We start from the raw sequence: 19107 nt of genomic DNA, 5'->3' as shown, positions 1-19107 counted from the left end.
TTTTGATCAGGACAACTTTAAAGAAATCTTTTGGATTATTTTGAAAATGCTGATTATATTGATAAGAGTATACTGTAGAATCATAGACGGCTGTAATCAGCAAGGTAAACCTAACTCTCTGAATGAGCTTTGTGATTCAAGTCAAAAGATGTTTATGTCGAAACACAACCAAAATGACCTGATCAGCTTTTCTCTTTGTTCATCTGAGAGTTATAACACTGATAGAACAGCCAAACAAACTCTAACGGTATTAGTTTAAGGTTCAAGAGCCCAACTAAAGCCAACACTGATCACCATAATGGCAACTTAAAAAAAGAGATTTTCTCCTTCAGTGATTCTGCTTGTTAACATCAGGTGTCTTCAATAATGCTCAATCATCACTCAATCAATCACTAAATTATCTCATTAACTTTAACACTCTTGGGTCTGGAGCCAAATAAACTCCCAGGAGAGTTCATTTAAAACTGGAGTTTTTGCTGTGTGAGTTCATGGGTGGAATAAATATATGGCAGGACTTTTACTTTCTGACCCCTGGACTTTCCACCTCTGATAGCAATGCCACATGTCAGCCAAGAGCAAAGACATAAACCAGAACTGGACCTTATCTGAGCCAAACAATCTGTGTATATTAAATATGGAGTAATTTCAGCCACAGCCTCAGATGAAATCAACTGAAGAGAAAAGAAGACATTAAATCTGTGAAGATCTCAGCAGAGGAGGATTAAACAACTCCACAAACAGCATTACCAGCTTCACTTATTACTAACCAGACTGACTTTATTTCTGTCAGACGTCTACAAAAGTATTTATTGAGAATTAACAGAGGTTTAACTCTGGTTCATTTGAAGTCACCATAACAGTGATGAATGTTTCCATTAGTTGGGCTCTTAACTCTTATTATATATTTTGTCTTCTTTGGCTGCTGGGACAGTGTGTTTGTCGAACACATTTGCAGCAGCAAAGAAAGCTAAAGTGAAACGAGATCAGGTGATGATGGTTACCTGTTGATGGTTTTATAATCATAATGAAATCACTGATTCACTGAGGTTTTTATAATCTAACAATTATGTTGTTCCACTAATATATTCACATCACAAACCTTGTGTTATTGCAGCATGAGATCCAGCAATATATCAATCAGTTTAAATCTTTTAATAAGGATGAAACAAAAAATCAGACCAACGCTGACACACACAGATATCAACAATGGTGACAATCACAAATAATATTTAGATAAACAGATCAACTCAGAACATCACTGAAAAGCTACTAATTCACAACAAAAACAACAGCAAAAAAATGAATGTAAATATTTAGAATTAAACAAAATAATAGGACAATTCAGCTGCATAATTTATTCATACTGCAATGCATGCTGGGAGTTTTGTACTATGCTGGTACCCAGCATGCATTGCAGCAAGGTACTTTTGATTGTCACCATTGCTGAGATTCATACGCTGATTGTTGATGTCTGTGTGTGTCAAAGAAACTGACTTTTGCATGTTCATGTTTGTTGAAGTCCTCTAACTTATTTTTAGACTATTACTGGATCTCATGCTTCAGTAACACAGAAATTAGATTAAAATATTTCACTTAATCAGGTTATTTCATGATGATTACAAAACCATCACCAGATAACCATGATCACCTGATCTCATTTCACTTTAGCTTTCTTTGCTGCTGCAAATGTGTTCGACAAACACACTGTTACAGCGGCCAATCCTCCTTCTTTGCTGCTGCAAATGTGTTCGACAAACACACTGTTACAGCGGCCAATCCTCCTTGTTTAATCCTCCTCTGCTGAGATCTTCACAGATTTAATGTCTCTTGTCTTCATTTGATTTCATCTAAGATTGTGGCTGAAATTACTCCATATTTAATATACACAGATTGTTTGGCTACGATAAGGTCCAGTTCTGGTTTATTTCTTTGCTCTTGGCTGACATGTGACATTGCTATGCAGAGGTGTAAAGTCCAGGTTCAGAAAGTAAAAGTCCTCCTCAGTATTTTATTCCAATCACCTGGATTTGCTAATTCAGCAGGAGAGAGAACTAATTAGTGAAATCAGCTGACTGAGTTCATGGGTGGAATAAACATATGGCAGGACTTTTACTTTCTGACCCCTGGACTATACAACTCTGGTAATTTGATCTCGGATGTAATAAGCAACGTAGCCTACGAAGAACGAGCCCCAGGTTTGTAAACTGTTTTCACACTCAGTGTTGCTGGAAGTCAGTTGTAGTTCTTGTGTTTCTCTTTTTTCTGTTCTTGTTTCTCTGTCCTTCAGTGATTCTGCTTATCAGGTGTTCATCAGTGTCTCAATTCACTCTCTTCTTTTCATTCACTCTGTCAAGGGGACTATATTAGTGAACTAATATAGTGAATAGTGAATAAGGGTATAGGGTGTGATTGGGAAAACAGCCTCTGAGTGGCGCTGTTAATTTACAATATAGGCCTATTCCTGTAGGCTATTTTTTGTTTTCTACGGTATATTACTGTACACTGTAAAACCCAACAAGTTAAGCTAACTCATTTCATTTGAGGAAACCGATTGCCTTAATTCAATTAAGTTTATAAAAAACAATAGTTATGAGTACTCTGAACTTATTTTAATCGAATCCACTAAAACAATAATACAAAGTCAAATTCAATAAGTTAAGCTAACTTATTACATTTGAGGACACCGATTGCCTTAATTCACTGTAAAACCCAACAAGTTAAGCTAACTCATTTCATTTGAGGAAACCGATTGCCTCAATTCAATTAAGTTTATAAAAACAATAGTTATGAGTACTCTGAACTTATTTCAGTTGAGTTTACTAAAAGTAGATATACATTGCAGTCAATAAATTAAGTGATTAATTAAGTGATTATTGAGCATTAGTGATTAACACCTGCTGTTAACGAGCAGAATCAATGAAGGAAAGAGAAACACAAGAACTACAACTGACTTCCAGCCACAGCCTTAGATGAAATCAACCCAAGATAAAAGACGTTTAAATCTCTAAAGATCTCAGCAGAGGAGGATTAAACCACTACACAAACAGCATTACCAGCTTCACTTATTACTAAACAGTTTGACTTTTGTCATGCGTCTACAGAAGTTGTTATTGAGAATGAACAGAGGGTTAGATGATAATGATTTATTGAGTTTTATTTAAAGACACCATGATAGTGATCCGTGTTTGCTTTAGTTGGGCTCTTGACCCTTGACTTTATAACACCAGTTTTTCCTCTGCCTGCCGTAACTGAGTGTTTATAAAACACATTTGTTATGGCACATACGCCAAAAGAAAATATGAGCATGTGGTTGTGTTAAGATGATAAAAATCATCATTTAGTGACTTGATTCTCTGATCATTCCCAGAGCCTAATCTCTGATTAGATAGGTGACGTATTACTTGTATTATTCATTATAGTATAACTGATTCTGCTGCAAGGCCCATTGTTGTGATTAACAGATTTTAAAAACCTCTATGGTATTATGCTGACTTACACAGACATCAAGAATCAGCATATGAATCTCAACAATGGTGACCATTAAAAAATGATTTATGCCGCAATGCATGCTGGGAGCCATGGATAAGTTTTGTATTATGCTAGTACCCAGCATGGATCATTTTTTAATGGTCACCATTGTTGAGATTCATATGCTGATTCTTGATGTCTGTGTGAGTCTTAATAATGCAATACCTTTTCTGTGAAACTTTTTGTGCACAACTATTTTTTAATATCCTTCATATTATCTGATGTCTCAACATGTCTAGCTCTTATGCTGTAGAATCACAGTTTTGAGTGAAACTAATATGTTGCCCTTTTAATCAGAGATCAGACTCTGAATTAAATCAGTGAATCAAGTCACGAAATGATGATTGTCATCAACAATCCTGCACCATCAACACCAGATCAGACTTTTCCTTGGCTTTTGTGCCATAACAAATATGTTTTATAAACACTCAATTATAGCAGCCAAAGAAAATCTTAAGTGCAAAAGTCAAGGGTCAAGAGCTCAACTAAAGTAAGCGCTGATCTCCATCATGGTGACATTAAATGAAACTCAAATCATCAACTTCTAAACCTTTGTTAATTCTAATAAGAACTTCTGTAGACGAATGGCAGTAATAAAGTCAAACTGTTTAGTAATAAGTGAAGCTTGTAATGCTGTTCGTGGAGTTGTTTAATCCTCCTCTGCTGAGATCTTGAGATATTTAATGTCTTCTTTTATCTCCAGTTGATTTTGCTGTGGCTGAAGTCAGCTGTAGTTCTTGTGTTTCTCTTTCCTTCAGTGATTCTGCTTGTTAACAGCAGGTGCTCATCACTAATGCTCAATCATCACTTAATTAATCACTTAATTATACAATTATCATTCTGGGATCTAGAAATGTTCTATAACTCATTCAGTTTGAGTTCTGTTTCAGTCATTCAAGTTTCGGTAATATTTGAGTGCTGTGAACTCAATTGTATTTAGTTAATATTACTGTTAGGTTTTACAGTGTAGTCTAAATTTTGTTAAGACATGATTGCTTCCTTTATGATGAACAGGTTGAATTTAGGCTTTTATTCACATATAAATATTCATCAATTCACACATCAGATATGGTAAACGGAAGCTCAAGCATGCAAGCAATTATGTAAATTTCAGGAGGAAGCTTGTGTAGTCTCTACCAGCCGTTTGTTGTAGTCCTTAAAAAGCGATTTCTTTAAAAGCAAATATCCCTTTGCTTTGAACTTTGAGCGTCGTAACTTTGCAGATGTTGTTTATGCATTACACACTAACTAAAGTTAAAAAAGTGAAATAATAATCAACCACCCCTTTCCACACATTTTGGTTAAAAAAAAAAGTAAAAAAAAAAAAAAAAAAAATATATATATATATATATATATATATTTTTTTTTTTTTCTTTTTTTTTTTTCTTACTTAATTTACTTTATTCATTGAAGTTTAAAAATCCTTCAAACTTTTTTAAATTGTTAAAATGTGTATAAACCATTTAACATATACCACATATCTCCGATGTCCCTAATTATAACAAAGAACACATGCACAAATGGATAGTAAAAATGCAAAGTGTCCTAAGTCAACTTGGAAAGAAAGAAAGAAAAAGAAAAAGCATGTCCCACTGGATACGTGCGTCAGATCTTAAAGTGAAATTGTATGCTAATCTATGATAATGTTAAACAAACATCAAAAGACAAAGAGAAAATCTGACTGATTGACTGATTAACTTTTGTGACTTTAATTGATTCATTTTTACAATGAAGACTATCCAGTAATTTTACATTTGATTACTTTATTCTGTTTCTGTATTATTTCTTACCTGAATAGCCCTGTTAGACCATACCTGAAAAACTGTAAGCCGTTTATTTCATTTCTATATTTATTCTGTTGTGTTTATTTATGTTATTTTATCTTTTTTTATCTGTATACATTGAGTGAGCGAACATTTAGGTGAGACAGTCTTTTTGTAATGGTAATTACAACAGTCTAGTTGTAATGGTAATTGAACACTTTGTATATGAATAAAGGCCTACATTTAAATTCGTCATCATATAAAGTTTTGTCTTCAGAATAAATTATTGCTTGCCTATAGGCTTTCAATGGATGGACAAAAATATAATATTAAATTATATTAATATATGAAATAATATAAAAAAAATATTATTAAATATAATATTAAAAATAAATGACAGGACACAGCAGTTCTTGCACATGGTATCAAAAATGGTATTGAATATTTATACTTTTCAATGTATTGAATTGAAGATAGAATTTTTTATAATTATTATATAATTATTACAGAACAACCAACATAAAGTATCGTGACAATATTAGCATGGGGTGCCATAAATTATTGAAACATTTCAAAGTGTGCCGTGACTGAAAAGAGGTACTAAACCATTCTTTTAAAAAACGCCCAATTTCTGTCATGGTTTGAGTTTGCTTGTTCATGATTAGAGTTTGTTTTCATTCATGTCTGTGTTTCTAGTGTGTTAATTAGTTCTGTCCCCTATCAGTTTGTCACCATGGTGTCTGATTTGATTAGTTTGAGTTCAGCTGTGTTTAGTTAATTATTCTCGTTAACTCCTCTGTTTGCAGTGTACTTAAGCCCTGTGTGACTCTCTGTTCATTGTCAGTTCTATGTCATTTTATGTTGGTTGTTCTGTTCCTGATCCTTGTTCTTGAGGTTCTGTTTTGTTAAGATTCGAGTTCTTTTCTAAATAAAGACTGCTGCTCTTAGATCCTGTTTCATCTCTGCTGCCACAAACGGTGAAAAATTCTCACACAGATTCGGATCCCTGTTACACCTATTTCAATCAGTAGTGCTGGTGCTGCAATCAGTAGTGATGGTGTTAAGACCATCTTTGTTAATTCTAGGACGACTGCTACAATTATGGCTTTGACTCCTATGTCTGTTGCTCTGTTTGCTATGCCTGTGGCTCCTACGACTCCTACTCTTATGGCTCCTACGACTCCTACTCTTATGGCTCCTACGACTCCTACTCTTATGGCTCCTACGACTCCTACTCTTATGGCTCTGACTCCTACTCTTATGGCTCTGACTCCTTCTGCCACAAAACCACCTAGCACATTTTTTACCTTGTCAAACGTACTTCTCAAAATTTCTTTAAACATCTCATTTGTATAGTACTTCCATTCGTTTCTCTCTGCCATGTTCTCAATCATCTCCAGCAGTTCAGTGACCTGATTGTGATCGCTTCTGTCCTCATTGCTGAATGAGTGACAGCTGGTGACCAGTGATTTTAGAAACCTTATCTCGCTGCTATACTCATCTAATGATTTATCCTCCAGTGCATCAGCGTGAGTGAACAGAATGATGGTGTGATCTAAAGCATCTTTTCCAATGTACTTCTGAACCCATTTGACTGGGCTGTTCTCTTCATCTATCTCATCCAGTTTGATGACCAACAGAAACACATGAGGACCAGGAGCAGACATGAGGACAAAGTTCCTTATTTCAGTTTGAATCTTCTTCATTGGTGCATCAATCAGTCCTGGAGTGTCGATTATTTTCATGCTTTTTCCATCCACACATACTTCTTTTAGCACACAGGTTTTAGTAGCAGAAGTTCTCATTTGGCCCAGGATGTTTTTGACTGTACTGGTCTTTCCTGATTCAGTTTTACCCAGCAACACAATCCGAGGATTTTCTGACCCTGTCAATCAGAATGTGATATAAAGCGGTAAGATTTAACAATACCAATATGATGTTAAGTGAATCAAACACAATGAGCAGAACCTGAACATGTTTTATTCCCACACTGCTCTTTAAATCTTCGTGGTATTATGTTTCAAATGCACAGAAAGTCAAACACACTTACAGAACTTTAATCTATCTTGTATCCTACGCTGAGCTTTCTGGTACATCTCATCTGTGTAATGTTCTCCTCCGTTCTCTTCCACCATCTTCTCAATCTTCTCCAGCAGTTCAGTGACCTGAGAGTGGTTCTCCATTTCCTTATTATTGAATGAGTGAAATCTGCCTCCACACTCATTAACAAGAGCCTGAAGATCTTTACTTTCAGATATATACAGATCTAATGGTTCCCCCTCCAGTACATCAGCGTGCGTGAATAAAATGATGGTGTAACGTGCAGCTTCTTCTCCAAAGTTTTTCTGAATCCATTTCACTGTGTTTTTCTCTTCATCTGTGAATCTAACATCCAGTCTGATGACCAGCAGAAACACATGAGGACCAGGAACAGACATGTAGACACACTTCTCTATCTCAGTCTCCATTTGCTGTGCTGACATTTTTGTATCAAACAGGCCTGGAGTGTCGATGACTGAGATGGTCTGGTCACCCTCTTCTACTTCTCCTCTCTCACAGGTTTTAGTGACTGACTCTGGTGAAACCTTCTCCTGAAAACACTTTTGACCCAGGATGGTGTTTCCTGCTGAACTCTTTCCTGATCCAGTTTTACCCACCAGAACAATCCTGAGATCAGATGAGGCTGATGCTGCAAATCATATTATAATATCCAGGGTTAAATAAAGGATTTTAAAATATAATTTTTAGCATTTAAACATAATTTCAATGACTTTCTGAAATTTTGAAGCAAAGATCTGAAGTTTTAAATAAAGTTCACTTTGTTTGTTATATGTTACTTGTAGTTCTGTCTTCTGTCGATTGATGTATCCTCCCATGAAACTCTGAGTTGTCATGTACTCGTGGTTGATTCAGTGGCCTCCGTCTCACAGCAGATGATTTTACGGTGACCGGGAGGGGACATGTTCGGTTCACTTATTTTTGTCGTGGCCACAACATATAAACTCGTGGGAATGTCATATTAAGTCGTGGCCACGAGATCATTTTGTTGAGGTAACGACATCATGTCGTGGCCACGCAATGCAAAGTCGTAGCCTCGAGATCATATGTTGAGGGAACGATATATTTTTCTCGTGGCCACGACTTCATATTTTGAGAGAATTGTCGTGGCCACGAGTTATGTTGAAGGAGCCACAGCAGCCAATATTGTTACCGTACCATAGCATTGACTGGGCTACAGCAGAGATGGAGATGACAGAAGAAATAACATTTTACTTTAAATTAGGAATGTCATAAAAAGATATAGTGCGGTCTTTCGCATTCTTAAATTGGATGAGCTTTTTTGTCGCACTTTTGCACTGGCATGAAGTTGGTTTGACGTTGGACGTTCGATATTCACATATTTAGGGACCGTCTCAAAATTACATGCGAAGTTGGCATAAACGTTTCTAACTTCAATAGCATTTGAAGACAATGATTTACAGTCATAAAACCAACTGTACATTGTTCACCCAGGTCTCATGTATGATGCACACCTTTTAGATTTTTGATATTTATGACAATAAACTGCTAAATCATATGCAAATATTTCTATGTATTTCACTACTGTCACATACCTGACACCTAGATGAACAATGTACAGTTGGTTTTATCACTGTAAGTCACTGTCTTCAAATGCTATTGAGATTTAAATATGGTCATATTCTGTATATGATCCCACACAGTAGTGCAATGCATAGCAATATTTGCATATGATTTAACAGTTTATTGTCATATCAAAAATGTAAAAGGTGTGTATCATACCTGACACCTAGATGAACAATGTACAGTTGGTTTTATGACTGTAAGTCACTGTCTTCAAATGCTATTGAGCTTTAAATATTGTCATATTCTGTATATGATCCCACACACTGTTAACCCTTGCTGTAAAATTCTGACAATATTATACCATTTTCCATTAAAACAGTAATATACCGTAGAAAATAAAAGTAGCCTACGGGAATATACTGTAGCGACAATGCCTGACCTGCGGTCACATGCTGTTCCAATTAGTAAATCCTTGTCTCCAAACACATCCTTCGTTGTCTTTTCAGACAACGGGTCTGTGCATGGTGCCGCTAAGTCTACCATGAACAGTCAAAATTGCAATCTGTTGTTCCCCAGAGGAACATTTTAGTCACAAAAGGAACCCTGTTCTGCACAAACCATTCTAAAACCCCCATGTCAGCATGGACTCCCTGTGACTTTACAACCTCATGACCCCCACACACACACACACCCCCACACACACAAAACCTCCTTTGAGTACCATTTCATGTAGAAATATGGCTCTTGAGTGTATACCTTCCGATATGTATGTGTGTGATTAGCTTTGCTTTATAATAGAAGTGTGGTTTGCTAGAGTATAAGTTTGAATTCTAAATGTTCACTGAAAGAAGTTCCTCAATAGTGTCTTGTGGTAACCCTACCTCAGACCATAAAACTTTACGTTCGTAAGACATTCCAGAACACACACTCTGGACTTTGAAACAGATATTCCCCCCCACATAACAAGCCACTGAAGGTGGATATGTATTCCTATGTTTCTCAAAGTGTCGTCGTTTGCCATAACGGAAACACTGACAATTTTATTGTGTGTTTAATCAAGCTTTATTTGTGTGTAATGATGCATATGAACGTAATGTTATGTGTGTCCAATATCTACCTGTAATTCTTGATATCTGTCGGACCGTCCTGTTTTAATTCAACCAGTCCCGCACATAGTATTACCGTAAGATGTATTATTCTGTATGTATAATCTTAAGAGGAAATATTAATTATTTCGCTTAGAAGACATATGATACAAGGGGGCGTGTTTTTCTTCACACAAAGAAGACATCTTCCCGCTACAGTTCAGAAGTTTTGATTCGCTCTGTCACAAAACAGGGCGTAAAACAGATGTCTGTTAAAAGGACGAGACCCCCACTCCTTCTCTCTCTCTCTTCTCTCATCGATCCCGCTGATCCCACTTCCTCGCTTCTCCGGTCCCTGACCTCCTCCTTCTCCACGTGCAGCGCTGCTCCGGTTGGACAGGCATCGCCTTGGCCTCTGGGACACATGGCCCGCGTCATGTAAAAGCCTGCCGTCTTTGCAACCAAGATTTGCAACGTCTTCCGCACGGAAGACGAACTTTCTCGGTAATGTTACATCCAGTGAGCCTTTAAACTTCGCGGCACCTGAAGACGCAACAGAAACAGGATCGACACCACCCGCTTGTCCTGCCTCAGCCTCGCGCCGAACAGAGAACAAACGTGCAAGTGACGGTAACCTTATCTGATAAAAAAAACTGCTTTCCAGGTTGTCTCGTGAATTTAGGTTTTCTGTATGTAATTATTATTTTCCCCTTCTCTGCCTTTCTTTCTTTCTATCATTTCATGTTATTTCTGACCACGTATTTTTATTGTTTGGTTATATGTTTGTTTGTTTATTGTTGGCATTTATACGTACGTTTATATTCTTAGATCAATATAACCAAGTAGTTTTTACATTATCATTAAATATTCATGAATACCTTTTTATTGTCTCTGTGTTTGAGAAACCACTTGTATAGGTCAATGAAACTTTCAAAGATCCTTTTATAAGCTACAAAGCTCGATATTGTAGACTACTTGAGTAGTTTTAATTAATAAACTCAGAAAGTTCGATGTCCTTGGCCAGAACATAAAACTTTCTTGAAGTGTGTGAATACCTCTTCTTAACTGTAATGATTTTACATTTGTTTCGCTGGACGAATTAAATGTTGGTCAGACCAGTTACAGAACAAGGTAATCTCGAAAATTGATAAAATAAATGTACATGCGACTTATGAATTATGACCATGAGTCATAAATATTAATATCTCAAAATTCCCCATATTCTTGAGCTAATTCATATTTACCCAAAGTCGTATTCGTTACAATACTGTGAATTAACAGTGCTCAAAGTCGACACTCAGAGGCTGTTTTCCCAATCACACCCTATACCCTCATTCACTATTCCCTACATTAGTTCACTAATATAGTCCACTTGAATGAAAAGAAGTGAGTGAATTGAGAAACTGATGAACACCTGATAAGCAGAATCACTGAAGGACAGAGAAACAAGAACAGAAAAAAGAGAAACACAAGAACTACAACTGACTTCCAGCAACACTGAGTGTGAAACCAGTTTACAAACCAGTTTACGATTATTTCTTTCATACATGTACAAAAGTTCTTGTTGAGAATTAACAGAGATTTAGTTATTAATAAAATTTGTTGTCACCAATTATAATTATCTCATATTTAGCATAAATCTGTGTATCTACAAAATGAAATCAATATTTCTGTAATCAGATCTTCTGAGAAATATTGTAATCATATAGTGCATTCAATTTTATTTTACTCCTGCTTGGCTCAGACCCACACAGACATCAACAATCAGCATATGAATCTCAACAATGGTGAAAAGTTTCATGTCGCAATGCATGCTGGGTTCCAGGATAATATAAAACTCCCAGCATGCACTGCTGCATGAATAATAATAATAATAAAAAAGAAATATTGCCACCATTGTTGAGATTCATGTGCTAAATTGTGATATCTCGGTGTTTCTAAAACACAGTGTAGCTCTGTTTCTCTGGTTATGCATCATGTGTTAAAAAAAAAAAGAGTCATTGTATCTTATTGCTGCGTTTTCACAGTGGTGGTAATGTAACACTTTTGATTGAGGATTAAACTCTGAATAAGTGAGAATGAATTCCTTAGTGAATGAACAGGCAATATGATGATTTTGTCATCATAATCATTATAACTGCAGTCATTCATAAACTGTGTGTGCACAAGTGTGACTTGCAAAAACACAGCTCAAGCAGCAAAAAAAAAACTTAATGTTTTAGCATCAGCATCCCAACTAAAGCAAGCACTGATCTCTATAACGGTAACTTCAAACCAAACATTTTCAATTAAACATCTCAATAACAACTTCTGTATGACAGAAATAAAGTCAGACTGGTTAATAATAAGTGTAATAATGTGTAATGGCTGGAAGTCAGTCGTAGTTATTGTGTTTCTCTATTTTCTGTTCTTGTGTTTCTCTTTTCTTCAGTGTTTCTGCTTACAATCACTTACATATTCCCTTAATTATCTCACTGCATCGTTACTTTTTACTCGTAGTGTGGATTTCCCTGAGGGGTTGAAAGGGTTAACTGTGTAAGATAAAAAAGACACACCCACAAAATGTATTTTAACAGTAATAAACTGTAAGTTATAAATCAGGTTTATACTGGCAACACTGTTGCCAGTAGTTTACTGTAAAATTATTTTTTTGGGACACCATTGTGCAGAAGAGTAGAGCCTGTGCTTCAGTCCAGGAGAAGATCTACAAACATTGATGATTTGCTGCATGTTGCTTTATTTAACAGACAGTGACTGTGTAGTTGCTGATCCAGTGGAAATTTTTTTATGTACAATAGGTTTTTTAGTGGTCTCAAATGAAAGAAGTTCACAGTAATACTTTGCTCACATTATTAATGCATTGTAAATTTTAGTTAATACATTTAAATGACAGTTGGTCAATTTAAGGCAGTCGGTTTCTGAAAGTGTAATTAGTTATTGTGTAATTAGAAAGTGTAATAACTATAATTTAGTGCATTTTTACAGAAACAAACTAGATTACAGTAAAGAACTGTACAATTAACAGTATTTTACTGGCAACAGTGTTGCCAGTATTTTACTGTAAAAAAACCCGGTAAGGTCTAACAGTGCACAGTAGTGAAATACATAGCATTATTTGCATATGATTTAGCAGTTTAATGTCATAAATATCAAAAATATTAAAGGTGTGCATCATACATGAGACCTATATGAACAATATACAGTTGGTTTTATGACTGTAAGTCACTGTCTTCAAATGATATTGAGCTTTAAATATTGTCATATTTTGTGTATGATCCCATACAGTACACTGTTAGACCTTACCGGGTTTTTTTACAGTAAAATACTGGCAACACTGTTGCCAGTAAAATACTGTTAATTGTACAGTTCTTTACTGTAGTCTAGTTTGTTTCTGTAAAAATGCACTAAATTCTAATTCAAATGAACTAATTACACTTGCAGAAACTGACTGCCTTAAATTGACCAACTGTCATTTAAATGTATTAACTAAAATTTATAATGCATTAATAATGTGAGCAAAGTAAAACTGTGAACTTCTTTCATTTGAGACCACTAAAAAACTATTGTACATAAAAAGATTTCCACTGGACCAGCAACTACACAGTCACCGCCTGTTAAATAAAGCAACATGCAGCAAATCATCAATGTTTGTAGATCTTCTCCTGGACTGAAGCACAGGCTCTACTCTTCTGCACAATGGTGACCCAAAAAATTAATTTTACAGTAAACTACTGGCAACAGTGTTGCCAGTATAAACCTGTTTTATAACTTACAGTTTATTACTGTTAAAATACATTTTGTGGGTGTGTCTTTTTAGCTTACACTGTTAACCCTTTCAACCCCACAGGAAATCCACACTACAACGAGTAAAAGTAACATTGACAGTGTTGCAGTGAGATAATTAAGGGAATATGTAAGTGATTGTTGAGCATTAGTGATGAACACCTGCTGTTAACAAGCAGAATCACTGAAGAAAAGAGAAACACAATAACTACGACTGACTTCCAGCCATTACACTTATTATTAACCAGTATGACTTTATTTCTGTCATACAGAAGTTGTTATTGAAAATGTTTGTTTGAAGTTACCATTATAGAGATCAGTGCTTGCTTTAGTTGGGATGTTGATGCTAAAACATTAAATTTTCTTTTGCTGCTTGAGCTGTGTTTTTGCAAGTCACACTTGTGCGCACTCAGTTTATGAATGATTGCGGTTGTAATGCTTATGATGACAAAATCATCATATTGCCTGTTCATTCACTAAGGAATTAATTCCTACTCATTCAGAGTTTTATCCTCGATCAAAAGTGTTACATTAGCACCACTGTGAAACTACAGCAATAAATTACTATGACTCTTTTTTTTTAACACATCATGCATAAACCAAAAAAAAACAGAGCTACACTATGTTTTAGAAACACAGAGATATCACAATTTAGCACATTAATCTCAACAATGGTGGCAATATTTCTTTTTTTTTTATTATTCATGCAGCAGTGCATGCTGGGAGTTTTATATTATCCTGGAACCCAGCATGCATTGCGACATGAAACTTTTCACCATTGTTGAGATTCATATGCTGATTGTTGATGTCTGTGTGTGTCTGAGTCAAGCAGGAGTAAAATAAAATTGAATGCACTATATGATTGTTATTTTTCAGAAGACCTGTTAACAAAAATGTTGATTTCATTTTGTAGATACACAGATTTATGCTAAATATGACATACCCATAATTTCAATGAATATATACAGGAATAATCTGAAAATCAGACATGTCCAGGATGATTGTGACATCATCACAAAATAATAAAAACACCTGATCATCTTCCTCTTGACTTTTTCTTGCCATAACAAATGTGTTTTTATAAACTCACTGTTACAGCAGCCAGAGAGAGGTGATTGGTAAGAAGTCAAGGGACAAGAGACCAACTAAAGCAAATACTGATCTCCATCATGGTGACAACAAATTTTATTATTAACTAAATCTCTGTTAATTCTCAACAAGAACTTTTGTACATGTATGAAAGAGATAATCGTAAACTGGTTTGTAAACTGGTTTCACACTCAGTATTGCTGGAAGTCAGTTGTAGTTTTTGTGTTTCTCTTTTTTCTGTTCTTTTTTCTCTGTCCTTCAGTGATTCTGCTTATCAGGTGTTCATCAGTTTCTCAATTCACTCACTTCTTTTCATTCACTCAGTCAAGTGGACTATATTAGTGAACTAATGTAGGGAATAGTGAATGAGGGTATAGGGTGTGATTGGGAAAACAGCCTCTGAGTGTCGATTTTGAGCACTGGTCATTTACAGTATATTCCTGTAGGCTATTTTAGTTTTCTACGGTATATTACTGTTTTAATGGAAAATGGTATGATACTGTCTGAATTACTCCTTTTTTTACAGCAAGGGTTAACAGTGTAGTGAAATAGGCCTACATAGCAATATTTGCATATGATTTAGCAGTTTATTGTCATAAATATCAAAAATCTAAGGTGTGCATCATACATGAGACCTGGGTGAACAATGTACAGTTGGTTTTATGACTGTAAGTCATTGTCTTCAAATGCTATTGAAGTTAGAAACGTTTATGCCAATGTCGCATGTAATTTTGAGACGGTCCCTAAATATGCGTGCGACAAAAAAGTCTAAGAATGTGACTTTCACTTATAACGTACCCATGTCTTAATGCCAAAGACCGCACTATATCTTTATATGACATTCCTAATTTAAAGTAAAATGTTATTTCTTCTGTCATCTCCATCTCTGCTGTAGCCCAGTCAATGCTATGGTATGGTTACAGTATTGGCCGCTGTGGCTCCCTCAACTCGTGGCCACGACAAATGATGTTCGTTCTCTCAAAATATGAAGACGTGGCCACGAGAAAAATATATCGTTCCCTCAACATATGATCTTGAGGCTACGACTTTGCATCGCGTGGCCACGACATAATGATGTCGTTACCTCAACAAAATGATCTCGTGGCCACGACTTAATATGACGTTCCCACGAGATATTATGACGTTCCCACGACTTAATATCATGTTCCCACGAGTTTATATGTTGTGGCCACGACAAAAATAAGTGAACCGAACATGACCCCTCCCGGTCATTGTAGATTGCATTTCGTTTGTGACAGATGGATGCTAAAACTACAGCCAAAAAACCTTGTTTTGACATTCATTTAATTCTACACTACCTTAAAATAACATTAAAACCAAGTATATATTTATAACAGGAAATATGCTGTAAAAAGTCAATACATGACATCCAATCAAATAACCTCCCTTTTTGAGGCGGGACAATTCTTAATATACTTATCAGAATTATCCAAAATTCCTCCACTTCTGCAGTTATCTTTCTGTTTGCATTCACTGATTCCCCAAAATCATCTTAAATGTTGAATTGGCAATAGAACTGAAAACATTTAGAAAACATCACATAAGACTTAATAAATTGATGTTAATTTTCCTAAAATGTTTTTGTTTGAACACACCATTAAGGTGATCAGTTTGGCAGTTTGGTTGGGCAATTGGAACTTCATTTATATTATTGTAATCACTTCCTATTCAATTTAACAATAAATCACATTTATTTGGTTTCAAGGGAGGGGAAGTAATACATTTGCTGCTATTAAAAGGTGATTTAACATCTAACTAAATCATTAAATAGTCTATTTTTCATGTCAAATAAAGTTGTTTTACAATTTTGTTGCTAACACTTATGTCATAAACACCTTGAAAAAGTAATTGGGTTGATATAATCCCTCTATGTTTGTACAATTTCTTGCAATTGATAGTGCTTGAGTCACACAAACTTCAGCATTTAGCATGCAAAACACAACAATGATAACAATTGTATCTAAAGTAAATAATCAAGTACTCTCAGGTCTTTAAAAGTTACTAGAACTATTGTGTAAGTGAACTATACTAAGCATTTGTCAGTGCAACATACTATACCTATTTCAATTTACTTGTTTTTAAGGCAATTTGTTTGCATGTTTTTTTTTTTAGTCTAACTATTTCGATTTTACAGTGTACCTGTAAGTTTTAAAGCACTGTTTACAAGGTTACATAGCTCAAAAACAATGAAAACAATCACTTTTTGTGCATTTTGACAGGGCAAGTAAAAAACTGAACCGGTCTGACTGTGCCAATTGAAAAAATTGAGCCCTGATATACTGAAAGGAACAGGCACATGAGACATTTGTTAAAATGGGTTTATGTGAAGATTGTCTTAAATTCACTTAAAGGGACAATATGTAGGAATTACTCCCACCTAGTGGTGAATTTGTATTTTGCATTCAAATTAATTTTGCTCTCCAGCGCCTCACTTTTTCAAATGCGCATTGCATCTACGGTAGGCGATATGTACCAAAAAGCTTTGACAGGATGTCTTCTAATAGCACTTCGTCGAGTTTTCCTTCAGGTGAACAGGTGTGTTATTTCAAACAAACTGCAACATGACAACAAACAAATGAACTTGACAAAACAAACTTGACAAACTTGCTTGACAATGCTGGAGCATTTGCCACTTGTTTTGCCTTGAGGGGGGTTGATGTGTTCCTAATCCAAAGGGTACTCTCATAACTGGACAAATCAGATGGGAAAATCAGATCAAGGTTTATTGACCAATTAATCTTACAAAAAAAGAAAATTGACTCCAGCAGTTGTTGACCCTCTTCAACATGTTCACAAATAACACTATATACGCGTAAGATACATACATACTGAATTACTGTATGCGTCTGTATAATTCAATGCGAGGACACAGTATAAGTGATAAATAACAGAAAATGTCAGATAACATTAACTTGGTAGCCTTAGGTGTGCAAACAATGCAAGAAAAATCATATGCTCTATTAAAATATTTCTATAGAATTTCTAGGTTACAAAAAGTAAAACTTACAAACCTTGTTTTTAGCACCTTCGCTACTTTACTCAATAGCTGCTATTCATCAAATAGCCTGTTTAACTTTTAACTATACATGTTCGTCTATCTATATAATAACAACCAAGCAAAGAAAAAAGTTTGTAATTAAGATTGTAACACTGACTTACCTGTCGAGAAGAAAACAGGCCACTTCAGCATCTCTTTTGAAATCTTTCTCCAGCATTAGCTCTTTCCACCTGGAAAAGCTACCCCGACATTAACTCTGTAATCTACGGTCACGTTTCCTTTTACGTTCTATTTTTGACTTTTTTGGCGACGATGTTTTATTCTCCTGTGGCGCGGCATATGTATGGTCCATAATAACAATGCAATCCAGACTTTTAAACTTGCCGGTGCAGTTTCAAGCGCCTCTCACTGCTCTGCACCTGCGTTTCTGCTGGTTTCAGTCACGTCACATCACGTGACTGGCTGGCTCTGAACGAAAACGCGTTGTGGAAACGCGTTGGCTTAGTACTTTTTGTCCCTCTCAGCTATTATAGTTTTGCAAGATGGCGGAACTACATGGAAGCCTCCGTGGACCTACCCGTCCCATGTATATAAAGATAATAAATTCTTCATTTATAAGGATAAGTCAGATAATTGGCCGAGGTATTTGTACACCATTGAGGACATATTTATGAATAAAAATATTGATTTTAGATAATAAAATACCTAAAAAGATACATATTGTCCCTTTAAATGAAAAGTTGTTTTTAAAGCCTAATAAATGTTAAGATCGATAGCTTTTAATTTTACTGAATGTCTATAATTAATGGCTAAAATTTAGAAGAAGAAAATAAATTTCATAGACACATCAGTAACAGCATCAGTGATACTGGCCTTCTTTCATAAAAAGATGCTATTAAAAAATATATTTAAAATACAGGCTTACTGTCTTAATGTTGTTTCTACATTAATGTGGATATTAACCTGTTAAGCTGCAACCCCACTTTTGAAAAATCCCCAGAAATGACATACCCAAACTGAAACAGATACCGTTCATGAACCCTTTGTACTAAAAGCACAAGTATGATCTCATTTGAAAGCTGACACCTGGCAGTTTATTGTAAATGTAGAATTAATTATTGTCATAATGAAAAAAATAGTTATAAATAGCTTCAAAATCTTGTAAAGTTATTAGAAACTTATTTTTATGAAACATCTTCATTAAAATAAAATTGAAGTTGGCATTGTATCAATCTGGAAATGCACTGCAGCTAAA

Source organism: Abramis brama, assembly GCF_963993115.1.
Source record: "Abramis brama genome assembly, chromosome: 2".
Classification (NCBI taxonomy): domain Eukaryota; kingdom Metazoa; phylum Chordata; class Actinopteri; order Cypriniformes; family Leuciscidae; genus Abramis; species Abramis brama.
This window is presented reverse-complemented; position numbering follows the sequence as displayed.